Raw genomic sequence first — 12,393 nt, forward strand, 5'->3', positions numbered from 1 at the left:
TTTTGATGTATTGAAATGGAATGCTTTTTCTTGGTTTTAAACAAATATGGTCTTATCTATGAAATTTGAATCCTCTAGTTTGCAAGGTTCTTCTGCTTACGGCCATTCCACCCTTAGAACGCCTGATCTCGTCTGAGTTCAGAAGCTACCTAGGGTTGGGCCTGGTTAGAACTTGAATGGGAGACTGAATGGGAATACCAGGTGTTGTAAACTTTTCCAGTCCTGCAAACAATTAAAGCTTACATTTCCATGTTATTTACATATTTTGCACAAATTTGTAGTTGAAACTCTTTTGTGTTGTAAATGTTGATGTGTTAAAATGGAATGCTTTTTCTTGATTTTGAACAAATATGGTCTTAGCTATGAAATTTGAATCCTCTAGTTTGCAAGGTTTTTCTGCTTACGGCCATTCCACCCTTAGATCGCCTGATCTTGTCTGATCTCAGAAGCTACCTAGAGTTGGGCCTGGTTAGTACTTGAATGGGAGACTGAATGGGAATACCAGGTGTTGTAAGCTTTTTCAATCCTGCAAACAAAGAAAGCTTACATTTCCATGTTATTTACATCTTTTGCACAAATTTGTAGTTGAAACTCTTTTGTGTTGTAAATGTTGATGTGTTAAAATGGAATGCTTTTTCTTGGTTTTGAACAAATATGGTCTTAGCTATGAAATTTGAATCCTCTAGTTTGCAAGGTTCTTCTGCTTACGGCCATTCCACCCTTAGAACGCCTGATCTCGTCTGATCTCAGAAGCTACCTAGGGTTGGGCCTGGTTAGTACTTGAATGGGAGACTGTCTGGGAATACCAGGTGTTGTAAGCTTTTCCAGTCCTGAAAACAATTAAAGCTTACATTTCCATGTTATTTACATCTTTTGCACAAATTTGTAGTTGAAACTCTTTTGTGTTGTAAATTTTGATGTGTTGAAATGGAATGCTTTTTCTTGGTTTTGAACAAATATGGTCTTAGCTATGAAATTTGAATCCTCTAGTTTGCAAGGTTCTTCTGCTTACGGCCATTCCACCCTTAGAATGCCTGATCTTGTCTGATCTCAGAAGCTAGCTAGGGTTGGGCCTGGTTAGTACTTGAATGGAAGACTGAATGGGAATACCAGGTGTTGCAAGCTTTTTCAATCCTGCAAACAATGAAAGCTTACATTTCCATTTTTTTTTCATCTTTTACACAAATTTGTATTTGAAACTCTTTTGTGTTGTAAATGTTGATGTGTTGAAATGGAATGCTTTTTCTTGATTTTAAACAAATATGGTCTTATCTATGAAATTTGAATCCTCTAGTTTGCAAGGTTCTTCTGCTTACGGCCATTCCACCCTTAGAACTCCTGATCTCGTCTGATCTCAGAAGCTACCTAGGGTTGGGCCTGGTTAGTACTTGAATGGGAGACTGTCTGGGAATACCAGGTGTTGCAAGCTTTTTCAATCCTGCAAACAATGAAAGCTTACATTTCCATTTTTTTTTCATCTTTTACACAAATTTGTATTTGAAACTCTTTTGTGTTGTAAATGTTGATGTGTTGAAATGGAATGCTTTTTCTTGGTTTTGAACAAATATGGTCTTATCTATGAAATTTGAATCCTCTAGTTTGCAAGGCTATTCTGCTTACGGCTATTCCACCCTTAGAACGCCTGATCTCGTCTGATCTCAGAAGCTACTAAGGGTTGGGCCTGATTAGTACTTGAATGGGAGACTGAATGGGAATACCAGGTGTTGTAAGCTTTTCCAGTCCTGCAAACAATTAAAGCTTACATTTCCATGTTATTTACATCTTTTGCACAAATTTGTAGTTGAAACTCTTTTGTGTTGTAAATTTTGATGTGTTGAAAAGGAATGCTTTTTCTTGGTTTTGAACAAATATGGTCTTATCTATGAAATTTGAATCCTCTAGTTTGCAAGGTTCTTCTGCTTACGGCCATTCCACCCTTAGAACGCCTGATCTCGTCTGATCTCAGAAGCTACCTAGGGTTGGGCCTGGTTAGTACTTGAATGGGAGACTGAATGGGAATACCAGGTGTTGTAAGCTTTTCCAGTCCTGCAAACAATTAAAGCTTACATTTCCATGTTATTTACATCTTTTGCACAAATTTGTAGTTGAAACTCTTTTGTGTTGTAAATGTTGATGTGTTAAAATGGAATGCTTTTTCTTGATTTTGAACAAATATGGTCTTAGCTATGAAATTTGAATCCTCTAGTTTGCAAGGTTCTTCTGCTTACGGCCATTCCACCCTTAGATCGCCTGATCTTGTCTGATCTCAGAAGCTACCTAGGGTTGGGCCTGGTTAGTACTTGAATGGGAGACTGTCTGGGAATACCAGGTGTTGTAAGCTTTTCCAGTCCTGCAAACATTTAAAGCTTACATTTCCATGTTATTTACATCTTTTACACAAATTTGTAGTTGAAACTCTTTTGTGTTGTAAATGTTGATGTGTTGAAATGGAATGCTTTTTCTTGGTTTTGAACAAATATGGTCTTATCTATGAAATTTGAATCCTCTAGTTTGCAAGGTTCTTCTGCTTACGGCCATTCCACCCTTAGAATGCCTGATCTTGTCTGATCTCAGAAGCTAGCTAGGGTTGGGCCTGGTTAGTACTTGAATGGGAGACTGAATGGGAATACCAGGTGTAGTAAGCTTTTTCATTCCTGCAAACAAAGAAAGCTTACATTTCCATGTTATTTACATCTTTTGCACAAATTTGAATTTGAAACTCTTTTGTGTTGTAAATGTTGATGTCTTGAAATGGAATGCTTTTTCTTGATTTTAAACAAATATGGTCTTATCTATGAAATTTTAATCCTCTAGTTTGCAAGGTTCTTCTGCTTACGGCCATTCCACCCTTAGAACGCCTGATCTCGTCTGATCTCAGAAGCTACCTAGGGTTGGGCCTGGTTAGTACTTGAATGGGAGACTGTCTGGGAATACCAGGTGTTGTAAGCTTTTCCAGTCCTGCAAACAATTAAAGCTTACATTTCCATGTTATTTACATCTTTTGCACACATTTGTAGTTGAAACTCTTTGGTGATGTAAATTTTGATGTCTTGAAATGGAATGCTTTTTCTTGGTTTTGAACAAATATGGTCTTATCTATGAAATTTGAATCCTCTAGTTTGCAAGGTTCTTCTGCTTACGGCCATTCCACCCTTAGAACGCCTGATCTCGTCTGATCTCAGAAGCTACCTAGGGTTGGGCCTGGTTAGTACTTGAATGGGAGACTGAATGGGAATACCAGGTGTTGTAAGCTTTTCCAGTCCTGCAAACAATTAAAGCTTACATTTCCATGTTATTTACATATTTTGCACAAATTTGTAGTTGAATCTCTTTTGTGTTGTAAATGTTGATGTGTTAAAATGGAATGCTTTTTCTTGATTTTGAACAAATATGGTCTTAGCTATGAAATTTGAATCCTCTAGTTTGCAAGGTTCTTCTGCTTACGGCCATTCCACCCTTAGATCGCCTGATCTCGTCTGATCTCAGAAGAGATCTAGGGTTGGGCCTGGTTAGTACTTGAATGGGAGACTGTCTGGGAATACCAGGTGTTGTAAGCTTTTCCAGTCCTGCAAACAATTAAAGCTTACATTTCCATGTTATTTACATCTTTTGCACAAATTTGTAGTTGAAACTCTTTTGTGTTGTAAATTTTGATGTGTTGAAATGGAATGCTTTTTCTTGGTTTTGAACAAATATGGTCTTATCTATGAAATTTGAATCCTCTAGTTTGCAAGGTTCTTCTGCTTACGGCCATTCCACCCTTAGAATGCCTGATCTTGTCTGATCTCAGAAGCTAGCTAGGGTTGGGCCTGGTTAGTACTTGAATGGGAGACTGAATGGGAATACCAGGTGTTGTAAGCTTTTTCAATCCTGCAAAAAAAGAAAGCTTACATTTCCATGTTATTTACATCTTTTGCACAAATTTGTAGTTGAAACTCTTTTGTGTTGTAAATGTTGATGTGTTAAAATGGAATGCTTTTTCTTGGTTTTGAACAAATATGGTCTTAGCTATGAAATTTGAATCCTCTAGTTTGCAAGGTTCTTCTGCTTACGGCCATTCCACCCTTAGAACGCCTGATGTCGTCTGATCTCAGAAGCTACCTAGGGTTGGGCCTGGTTAGTACTTGAATGGGAGACTGTCTGGGAATACCAGGTGTTGTAAGCTTTTCCAGTCCTGCAAACAATTAAAGCTTACATTTCCATGTTATTTACATCTTTTGCACAAATTTGTAGTTGAAACTCTTTTGTGTTGTAAATTTTGATGTGTTGAAATGGAATGCTTTTTCTTGGTTTTGAACAAATATGGTCTTAGCTATGAAATTTGAATTCTCTAGTTTGCACGGTTCTTCTGCTTACGGCCATTCCACCCTTAGAACGCCTGATCTTGTCTGATCTCAGAAGCTACCTAGGGTTGGGCCTGTTTAGTACTTGAATGGGAGACTGTCTGGGAATACCAGGTGTTGTAAGCTTTTTCAATCCTGCAAACAATTAAAGCTTACATTTCCATGTTATTTACATCTTTTGCACAAATTTGTAGTTGAAACTCTTTTGTGTTGTAAATTTTGATGTGTTGAAATGGAATGCTTTTTCTTGGTTTTAAACAAATATGGTCTTATCTATGAAATTTGAATCCTCTAGTTTGCAAGGTTCTTCTGCTTACGGCCATTCCAACCTTAGAACGCCTGATCTAGTCTGATCTCAGAAGCTACCTAGGGTTGGGCCTGGTTAGTACTTGAATGGGAGACTGAATGGCCATACCAGGTGTTGTAAGCTTTTCCAGTCCTGCAAACAATTAAAGCTTACATTTCCATGTTATTTACATATTTTGCACAAATTTGTAGTTGAAACTCTTTTGTGTTGTAAATGTTGATGTGTTAAAATGGAATGCTTTTTCTTGATTTTGAACAAATATGGTCTTAGCTATGAAATTTGAATCCTCTAGTTTGCAAGGTTCTTCTGCTTACGGCCATTCCACCCTTAGAACGCCTGATCTTGTCTGATCTCAGAAGCTAGGTAGGGTTGGGCCTGGTTAGTACTTGAATGGGAGACTGAATGGGAATACCAGGTGTTGAAAGCTTTTTCAATACTGCAAACAAAGAAAGCTTACATTTCCATGTTATTTACATCTTTTGCACAAATTTGTAGTTGAAACTCTTTTGTGTTGTAAATGTTGATGTGTTAAAATGGAATGCTTTTTCTTGGTTTTGAACAAATATGGTCTTAGCTATGAAATTTGAATCCTCTAGTTTGCAAGGTTCTTCTGCTTGCGGCCATTCCACCCTTAGAACGCCTGATGTCGTCTGATCTCAGAAGCTACCTAGGGTTGGGCCTGGTTAGTACTTGAATGGGAGACTGTCTGGGAATACCAGGTGTTGTAAGCTTTTCCAGTCCTGCAAACAATTAAAGCTTACATTTCCATGTTATTTACATCTTTTGCACAAATTTGTAGTTGAAACTCTTTTGTGTTGTAAATTTTGATGTGTTGAAATGGAATGCTTTTTCTTGGTTTTGAACAAATATGGTCTTAGCTATGAAATTTGAATTCTCTAGTTTGCACGGTTCTTCTGCTTATGGCCATTCCACCCTTAGAACGCCTGATCTTGTCTGATCTCAGAAGCTACCTAGGGTTGGGCCTGGTTAGTACTTGAATGGGAGACTGTCTGGGAATACCAGGTGTTGTAAGCTTTTCCAGTCCTGCAAACAATTAAAGCTTACATTTCCATGTTATTTACATCTTTTGCACAAATTTGTAGTTGAAACTCTTTTGTGTTGTAAATTTTGATGTGTTGAAATGGAATGCTTTTTCTTGGTTTTAAACAAATATGGTCTTATCTATGAAATTTGAATCCTCTAGTTTGCAAGGTTCTTCTGCTTACGGCCATTCCACCCTTAGAACGCCTGATCTAGTCTGATCTCAGAAGCTACCTAGGGTTGGGCCTGGTTAGTACTTGAATGGGAGACTGAATGGGCATACCAGGTGTTGTAAGCTTTTCCAGTCCTGCAAACAATTAAAGCTTACATTTCCATGTTATTTACATCTTTTGCACAAATTTGTAGTTGAAACTCTTTTGTGTTGTAAATGTTGATGTGTTAAAATGGAATGCTTTTTCTTGATTTTGAACAAATATGGTCTTAGCTATGAAATTTGAATCCTCTAGTTTGCAAGGTTCTTCTGCTTACGGCCGTTCCACCCTTAGAACGCCTGATCTTGTCTGATCTCAGAAGCTAGGTAGGGTTGGGCCTGGTTAGTACTTGAATGGGAGACTGAATGGGAATACCAGGTGTTGAAAGCTTTTTCAATACTGCAAACAAAGAAAGCTTACATTTCCATGTTATTTACATCTTTTGCACAAATTTGTAGTTGAAACTCTTTTGTGTTGTAAATGTTGATGTGTTAAAATGGAATGCTTTTTCTTGATTTTGAACAAATATGGTCTTAGCTATGAAATTTGAATCCTCTAGTTTGCAAGGTTCTTCTGCTTACGGCCATTCCACCCTTAGATCGCCTGTTCTCGTCTGATCTCAGAAGCTACCTAGGGTTGGGCCTGGTTAGTACTTGAATGGGAGACTGTCTGGGAATACCAGGTGTTGTAAGCTTTTCCAGTCCTGCAAACAATTAAAGCTTACATTTCAATGTTATTTACATCTTTTGCACAAATTTGTAGTTGAAACTCTTTTGTGTTGTAAATTTTGATGTGATGAAATGGAATGATTTTTCTTGGTTTTGAACAAATATGGTCTTATCTATGAAATTTGAATCCTCTAGTTTGCAAGGTCCTTCTGCTTACAGCCATTCCACCCTTAGAATGCCTGATCTTGTCTGATCTCAGAAGCTAGCTAGGGTTGGGCCTGGTTAGTACTTGAATGGGAGACTGAATGGGAATACCAGGTGTTGTAAGCTTTTTCAATCCTGCAAACAAAGAAAGCTTACATTTCCATGTTATTTACATCTTTTGCACAAATTTGTAGTTGAAACTCTTTTGTGTTGTAAATGTTGATGTGTTAAAATGGAATGCTTTTTCTTGGTTTTGAACAAATATGGTCTTAGCTATGAAATTTGAATCTTCTAGTTGGCAAGGTTCTTCTGCTTACGGCCATTCCACCCTTAGAACGCCTGATTTCATCTGATCTCAGAAGCTACCTAGGGTTGGGCCTGGTTAGTACTTGAATGGGAGACTGTCTGGGAATACCAGGTGTTGTAAGCTTTTCCAGTCCTGCAAACAATTAAAGCTTACATTTCCATGTTATTTACATCTTTTGCACAAATTTGTAGTTGAAACTCTTTTGTGTTGTAAATTTTGATGTGTTGAAATGGAATGCTTTTTCTTGGTTTTGAACAAATATGGTCTTAGCTATGAAATTTGAATTCTCTAGTTTGCACGATTCTTCTGCTTACAGCCATTCCACCCTTAGAACGCCTGATCTTGTCTGATCTCAGAAGCTACCTAGGGTTGGGCCTGGTTAGTACTTGAATGGGAGACTGTCTGGGAATACCAGGTGTTGTAAGCTTTTTCAATCCTGCAAACAATGAAAGCTTACATTTCCATGTTATTTACATCTTTTGCACAAATTTGTAGTTGAAACTCTTTTGTGTTGTAAATTTTGATGTGTTGAAATGGAATGTTTTTTCTTGGTTTTGAACAAATATGGTCTTAGCTATGAAATTTGAATTCTCTAGTTTGCACTGTTCTTCTGCTTACGGCCATTCCACCCTTAGAATGCCTGATCTTGTCTGATCTCAGAAGCTACCTAGGGTTGGTCCTGGTTAGTACTTGAATGGGAGACTGTCTGGGAATACCAGGTGTTGTAAGCTTTTCCAGTCCTGCAAACAATTAAAGCTTACATTTCCATGTTATTTACATCTTTTGCACAAATTTGTAGTTGAAACTCTTTTGTGTTGTAAATTTTGATGTGTTGAAATGGAATGCTTTTTTTTGGTTTTAAACAAATATGGTCTTATCTATGAAATTTGAATCCTCTAGTTTGCAAGGTTCTTCTGCTTACGGCCATTCCACCCTTAGAACGCCTGATCTCGTCTGATCTCAGAAGCTACCTAGGGTTGGGCCTGGTTAGTACTTGAATGGGAGACTGTCTGGGAATACCAGGTGTTGTAAGCTTTTCCAGTCCTGCAAACAATTAAAGCTTACATTTCCATGTTATTTACATCTTTTGCACAAATTTGTAGTTGAAACTCTTTTGTGTTGTAAATTTTGATGTGTTGAAATGGAATGCTTTTTCTTGGTTTTGAACAAATATGGTCTTAGCTATGAAATTTGAATTCTCTAGTTTGCACGGTTCTTCTGCTTATGGCCATTCCACCCTTAGAACGCCTGATCTTGTCTGATCTCAGAAGCTACCTAGGGTTGGGCCTGGTTAGTACTTGAATGGGAGACTGTCTGGGAATACCAGGTGTTGTAAGCTTTTCCAGTCCTGCAAACAATTAAAGCTTACATTTCCATGTTATTTACATCTTTTGCACAAATTTGTAGTTGAAACTCTTTTGTGTTGTAAATTTTGATGTGTTGAAATGGAATGCTTTTTCTTGGTTTTAAACAAATATGGTCTTATCTATGAAATTTGAATCCTCTAGTTTGCAAGGTTCTTCTGCTTACGGCCATTCCACCCTTAGAACGCCTGATCTAGTCTGATCTCAGAAGCTACCTAGGGTTGGGCCTGGTTAGTACTTGAATGGGAGACTGAATGGGCATACCAGGTGTTGTAAGCTTTTCCAGTCCTGCAAACAATTAAAGCTTACATTTCCATGTTATTTACATCTTTTGCACAAATTTGTAGTTGAAACTCTTTTGTGTTGTAAATGTTGATGTGTTAAAATGGAATGCTTTTTCTTGATTTTGAACAAATATGGTCTTAGCTATGAAATTTGAATCCTCTAGTTTGCAAGGTTCTTCTGCTTACGGCCGTTCCACCCTTAGAACGCCTGATCTTGTCTGATCTCAGAAGCTAGGTAGGGTTGGGCCTGGTTAGTACTTGAATGGGAGACTGAATGGGAATACCAGGTGTTGAAAGCTTTTTCAATACTGCAAACAAAGAAAGCTTACATTTCCATGTTATTTACATCTTTTGCACAAATTTGTAGTTGAAACTCTTTTGTGTTGTAAATGTTGATGTGTTAAAATGGAATGCTTTTTCTTGATTTTGAACAAATATGGTCTTAGCTATGAAATTTGAATCCTCTAGTTTGCAAGGTTCTTCTGCTTACGGCCATTCCACCCTTAGATCGCCTGTTCTCGTCTGATCTCAGAAGCTACCTAGGGTTGGGCCTGGTTAGTACTTGAATGGGAGACTGTCTGGGAATACCAGGTGTTGTAAGCTTTTCCAGTCCTGCAAACAATTAAAGCTTACATTTCCATGTTATTTACATCTTTTGCACAAATTTGTAGTTGAAACTCTTTTGTGTTGTAAATTTTGATGTGATGAAATGGAATGATTTTTCTTGGTTTTGAACAAATATGGTCTTATCTATGAAATTTGAATCCTCTAGTTTGCAAGGTCCTTCTGCTTACAGCCATTCCACCCTTAGAATGCCTGATCTTGTCTGATCTCAGAAGCTAGCTAGGGTTGGGCCTGGTTAGTACTTGAATGGGAGACTGAATGGGAATACCAGGTGTTGTAAGCTTTTTCAATCCTGCAAACAAAGAAAGCTTACATTTCCATGTTATTTACATCTTTTGCACAAATTTGTAGTTGAAACTCTTTTGTGTTGTAAATGTTGATGTGTTAAAATGGAATGCTTTTTCTTGGTTTTGAACAAATATGGTCTTAGCTATGAAATTTGAATCTTCTAGTTGGCAAGGTTCTTCTGCTTACGGCCATTCCACCCTTAGAACGCCTGATTTCATCTGATCTCAGAAGCTACCTAGGGTTGGGCCTGGTTAGTACTTGAATGGGAGACTGTCTGGGAATACCAGGTGTTGTAAGCTTTTCCAGTCCTGCAAACAATTAAAGCTTACATTTCCATGTTATTTACATCTTTTGCACAAATTTGTAGTTGAAACTCTTTTGTGTTGTAAATTTTGATGTGTTGAAATGGAATGCTTTTTCTTGGTTTTGAACAAATATGGTCTTAGCTATGAAATTTGAATTCTCTAGTTTGCACGATTCTTCTGCTTACAGCCATTCCACCCTTAGAACGCCTGATCTTGTCTGATCTCAGAAGCTACCTAGGGTTGGGCCTGGTTAGTACTTGAATGGGAGACTGTCTGGGAATACCAGGTGTTGTAAGCTTTTTCAATCCTGCAAACAATGAAAGCTTACATTTCCATGTTATTTACATCTTTTGCACAAATTTGTAGTTGAAACTCTTTTGTGTTGTAAATTTTGATGTGTTGAAATGGAATGTTTTTTCTTGGTTTTGAACAAATATGGTCTTAGCTATGAAATTTGAATTCTCTAGTTTGCACTGTTCTTCTGCTTACGGCCATTCCACCCTTAGAATGCCTGATCTTGTCTGATCTCAGAAGCTACCTAGGGTTGGTCCTGGTTAGTACTTGAATGGGAGACTGTCTGGGAATACCAGGTGTTGTAAGCTTTTCCAGTCCTGCAAACAATTAAAGCTTACATTTCCATGTTATTTACATCTTTTGCACAAATTTGTAGTTGAAACTCTTTTGTGTTGTAAATTTTGATGTGTTGAAATGGAATGCTTTTTTTTGGTTTTAAACAAATATGGTCTTATCTATGAAATTTGAATCCTCTAGTTTGCAAGGTTCTTCTGCTTACGGCCATTCCACCCTTAGAACGCCTGATCTCGTCTGATCTCAGAAGCTACCTAGGGTTGGGCCTGGTTAGTACTTGAATGGGAGACTGAATGGGAATACCAGGTGTTGTAAGCTTTTCCAGTCCTGCAAACAATTAAAGCTTACATTTCCATGTTATTTACATCTTTTGCACAAATTTGTAGTTGAAACTCTTTTGTGTTGTAAATGTTGATGTGTTAAAATGGAATGCTTTTTCTTGATTTTGAACAAATATGGTCTTAGCTATGAAATTTGAATCCTCTAGTTTGCAAGGTTCTTCTGCTTATGTCCATTCCACCCTTAGATCGCCTGATCTCGTCTGATCTCCGAAGCTACCTAGGGTTGGGCCTGGTTAGTACTTGAATGGGAGACTGTCTGGGAATACCAGGTGTTGTAAGCTTTTCCAGTCCTGCAAACAATTAAAGCTTACATTTCCATGTTATTTACATTTTTTGCACAAATTTGTAGTTGAAACTCTTTTGTGTTGTAAATGTTGATGTGTTAAAATGGAATGCTTTTTCTTGGTTTTGAACAAATATGGTCTTAGCTATGAAATTTGAATTCTCTAGTTTGCACGGTTCTTCTGTTGACGGCCATTCCACCCTTAGAACGCCTGATCTTGTCTGATCTCAGAAGCTACTTAGGGTTGGGCCTGGTTAGTACTTGAATGGGAGACTGTCTGGGAATACCAGGTGTTGTAAGCTTTTTCAATCCTGCAAACAATGAAAGCTTATATTTCCATTTTTTTTTCATCTTTTGCACAAATTTGTAGTTGAAACTCTTTTGTGTTGTAAATTTTGATGTGTTGAAATGGAATGCTTTTTCTTGGATTTAAACAAATATGGTCTTATCTATGAAATTTGAATCCTCTAGTTTGCAAGGTTCTTCTGCTTACGGCCATTCCACCCTTAGAACGCCTGATCTCGTCTGATCTCAGAAGCTACCTAGGGTTGGGCCTGGTTAGTACTTGAATGGGAATACCAGGTGTTGTAAGCTTTTCCAGTCCTGCAAACAATTAAAGCTTACATTTCCATGTTATTTACATCTTTTGCACAAATTTGTAGTTGAAACTCTTTTGTGATGTAAATTTTGATGTGTTGAAATGGAATGCTTTTTCTTGATTTTGAACAAATATGGTCTTAGCTATGAAATTTGAATCCTCTAGTTTGCAAGGTTCTTCTGCTTACGGCAATTCCACCCTTAGATCGCCTGTTCTCGTCTGATCTCAGAAGCTACCTAGGGTTGGGCCTGGTTAGTACTTGAATGGGAGACTGTCTGGGAATACCAGGTGTTGTAAGCTTTTCCAGTCCTGCAAACAATTAAAGCTTACATTTCCATGTTATTTACATCTTTTGCACAAATTTGTAGTTGAAACTCTTTTGTGTTGTAAATTTTGATGTGTTGAAATGGAATGCTTTTTCTTGGTTTTAAACAAATATGGTCTTATCTATGAAATTTGAATCCTCTAGTTTGCAAGGTTCTTCTGCTTACGGCCATTCCACCCTTAGAACGCCTGATCTCGTCTGATCTCAGAAGCTACCTAGGGTTGGGCCTGGTTAGTACTTGAATGGGAGACTGTCTGGGAATACCAGGTGTTGTAAGCTTTTCCAGTCCTGCAAACAATTAAAGCTTACAT

General features: G+C 37.7%; 40 pseudogenes; all 40 read left to right on the forward strand.

Moving 5' to 3' along the window:
* The first annotated feature begins 94 nt into the window (after positions 1 to 94).
* LOC140568217 (5S ribosomal RNA) lies at positions 95 to 213 on the forward strand (annotated as a pseudogene).
* A 185-nt stretch (positions 214 to 398) lies between these two features.
* On the forward strand, positions 399 to 517 carry LOC140567153 (5S ribosomal RNA; annotated as a pseudogene).
* A 185-nt stretch (positions 518 to 702) lies between these two features.
* LOC140570211 (5S ribosomal RNA) lies at positions 703 to 821 on the forward strand (annotated as a pseudogene).
* Positions 822 to 1,006: 185 nt separating this feature from the next.
* On the forward strand, positions 1,007 to 1,125 carry LOC140567835 (5S ribosomal RNA; annotated as a pseudogene).
* A 185-nt stretch (positions 1,126 to 1,310) lies between these two features.
* LOC140570969 (5S ribosomal RNA) lies at positions 1,311 to 1,429 on the forward strand (annotated as a pseudogene).
* A 185-nt stretch (positions 1,430 to 1,614) lies between these two features.
* Positions 1,615 to 1,733, forward strand: LOC140568564 (5S ribosomal RNA; annotated as a pseudogene).
* A 185-nt stretch (positions 1,734 to 1,918) lies between these two features.
* Positions 1,919 to 2,037, forward strand: LOC140568085 (5S ribosomal RNA; annotated as a pseudogene).
* A 185-nt stretch (positions 2,038 to 2,222) lies between these two features.
* LOC140572027 (5S ribosomal RNA) lies at positions 2,223 to 2,341 on the forward strand (annotated as a pseudogene).
* Positions 2,342 to 2,526: 185 nt separating this feature from the next.
* On the forward strand, positions 2,527 to 2,645 carry LOC140567269 (5S ribosomal RNA; annotated as a pseudogene).
* Positions 2,646 to 2,830: 185 nt separating this feature from the next.
* LOC140570223 (5S ribosomal RNA) lies at positions 2,831 to 2,949 on the forward strand (annotated as a pseudogene).
* Positions 2,950 to 3,134: 185 nt separating this feature from the next.
* LOC140568096 (5S ribosomal RNA) lies at positions 3,135 to 3,253 on the forward strand (annotated as a pseudogene).
* A 185-nt stretch (positions 3,254 to 3,438) lies between these two features.
* LOC140573298 (5S ribosomal RNA) lies at positions 3,439 to 3,557 on the forward strand (annotated as a pseudogene).
* A 185-nt stretch (positions 3,558 to 3,742) lies between these two features.
* On the forward strand, positions 3,743 to 3,861 carry LOC140573175 (5S ribosomal RNA; annotated as a pseudogene).
* Positions 3,862 to 4,046: 185 nt separating this feature from the next.
* Positions 4,047 to 4,165, forward strand: LOC140572719 (5S ribosomal RNA; annotated as a pseudogene).
* Positions 4,166 to 4,350: 185 nt separating this feature from the next.
* On the forward strand, positions 4,351 to 4,469 carry LOC140572351 (5S ribosomal RNA; annotated as a pseudogene).
* A 489-nt stretch (positions 4,470 to 4,958) lies between these two features.
* On the forward strand, positions 4,959 to 5,077 carry LOC140572584 (5S ribosomal RNA; annotated as a pseudogene).
* Positions 5,078 to 5,262: 185 nt separating this feature from the next.
* LOC140566258 (5S ribosomal RNA) lies at positions 5,263 to 5,381 on the forward strand (annotated as a pseudogene).
* A 185-nt stretch (positions 5,382 to 5,566) lies between these two features.
* Positions 5,567 to 5,685, forward strand: LOC140571825 (5S ribosomal RNA; annotated as a pseudogene).
* Positions 5,686 to 5,870: 185 nt separating this feature from the next.
* On the forward strand, positions 5,871 to 5,989 carry LOC140566979 (5S ribosomal RNA; annotated as a pseudogene).
* A 185-nt stretch (positions 5,990 to 6,174) lies between these two features.
* LOC140566644 (5S ribosomal RNA) lies at positions 6,175 to 6,293 on the forward strand (annotated as a pseudogene).
* A 185-nt stretch (positions 6,294 to 6,478) lies between these two features.
* Positions 6,479 to 6,597, forward strand: LOC140572439 (5S ribosomal RNA; annotated as a pseudogene).
* Positions 6,598 to 6,782: 185 nt separating this feature from the next.
* On the forward strand, positions 6,783 to 6,901 carry LOC140573333 (5S ribosomal RNA; annotated as a pseudogene).
* Positions 6,902 to 7,086: 185 nt separating this feature from the next.
* LOC140566382 (5S ribosomal RNA) lies at positions 7,087 to 7,205 on the forward strand (annotated as a pseudogene).
* A 185-nt stretch (positions 7,206 to 7,390) lies between these two features.
* On the forward strand, positions 7,391 to 7,509 carry LOC140571250 (5S ribosomal RNA; annotated as a pseudogene).
* A 185-nt stretch (positions 7,510 to 7,694) lies between these two features.
* LOC140566631 (5S ribosomal RNA) lies at positions 7,695 to 7,813 on the forward strand (annotated as a pseudogene).
* Positions 7,814 to 7,998: 185 nt separating this feature from the next.
* On the forward strand, positions 7,999 to 8,117 carry LOC140570235 (5S ribosomal RNA; annotated as a pseudogene).
* Positions 8,118 to 8,302: 185 nt separating this feature from the next.
* Positions 8,303 to 8,421, forward strand: LOC140571826 (5S ribosomal RNA; annotated as a pseudogene).
* A 185-nt stretch (positions 8,422 to 8,606) lies between these two features.
* Positions 8,607 to 8,725, forward strand: LOC140566980 (5S ribosomal RNA; annotated as a pseudogene).
* Positions 8,726 to 8,910: 185 nt separating this feature from the next.
* LOC140566646 (5S ribosomal RNA) lies at positions 8,911 to 9,029 on the forward strand (annotated as a pseudogene).
* A 185-nt stretch (positions 9,030 to 9,214) lies between these two features.
* Positions 9,215 to 9,333, forward strand: LOC140572440 (5S ribosomal RNA; annotated as a pseudogene).
* A 185-nt stretch (positions 9,334 to 9,518) lies between these two features.
* LOC140573335 (5S ribosomal RNA) lies at positions 9,519 to 9,637 on the forward strand (annotated as a pseudogene).
* A 185-nt stretch (positions 9,638 to 9,822) lies between these two features.
* LOC140566394 (5S ribosomal RNA) lies at positions 9,823 to 9,941 on the forward strand (annotated as a pseudogene).
* A 185-nt stretch (positions 9,942 to 10,126) lies between these two features.
* LOC140571251 (5S ribosomal RNA) lies at positions 10,127 to 10,245 on the forward strand (annotated as a pseudogene).
* A 185-nt stretch (positions 10,246 to 10,430) lies between these two features.
* LOC140566632 (5S ribosomal RNA) lies at positions 10,431 to 10,549 on the forward strand (annotated as a pseudogene).
* A 185-nt stretch (positions 10,550 to 10,734) lies between these two features.
* On the forward strand, positions 10,735 to 10,853 carry LOC140568109 (5S ribosomal RNA; annotated as a pseudogene).
* A 185-nt stretch (positions 10,854 to 11,038) lies between these two features.
* On the forward strand, positions 11,039 to 11,157 carry LOC140573341 (5S ribosomal RNA; annotated as a pseudogene).
* Positions 11,158 to 11,342: 185 nt separating this feature from the next.
* Positions 11,343 to 11,461, forward strand: LOC140565986 (5S ribosomal RNA; annotated as a pseudogene).
* A 185-nt stretch (positions 11,462 to 11,646) lies between these two features.
* LOC140568149 (5S ribosomal RNA) lies at positions 11,647 to 11,753 on the forward strand (annotated as a pseudogene).
* A 185-nt stretch (positions 11,754 to 11,938) lies between these two features.
* On the forward strand, positions 11,939 to 12,057 carry LOC140566150 (5S ribosomal RNA; annotated as a pseudogene).
* A 185-nt stretch (positions 12,058 to 12,242) lies between these two features.
* On the forward strand, positions 12,243 to 12,361 carry LOC140570246 (5S ribosomal RNA; annotated as a pseudogene).
* The last annotated feature ends 32 nt before the right edge of the window (positions 12,362 to 12,393 follow it).

The sequence above is a fragment of the Salminus brasiliensis genome, chromosome 11 (genome assembly GCF_030463535.1).
Source record: "Salminus brasiliensis chromosome 11, fSalBra1.hap2, whole genome shotgun sequence".
NCBI lineage: Eukaryota > Metazoa > Chordata > Actinopteri > Characiformes > Bryconidae > Salminus > Salminus brasiliensis.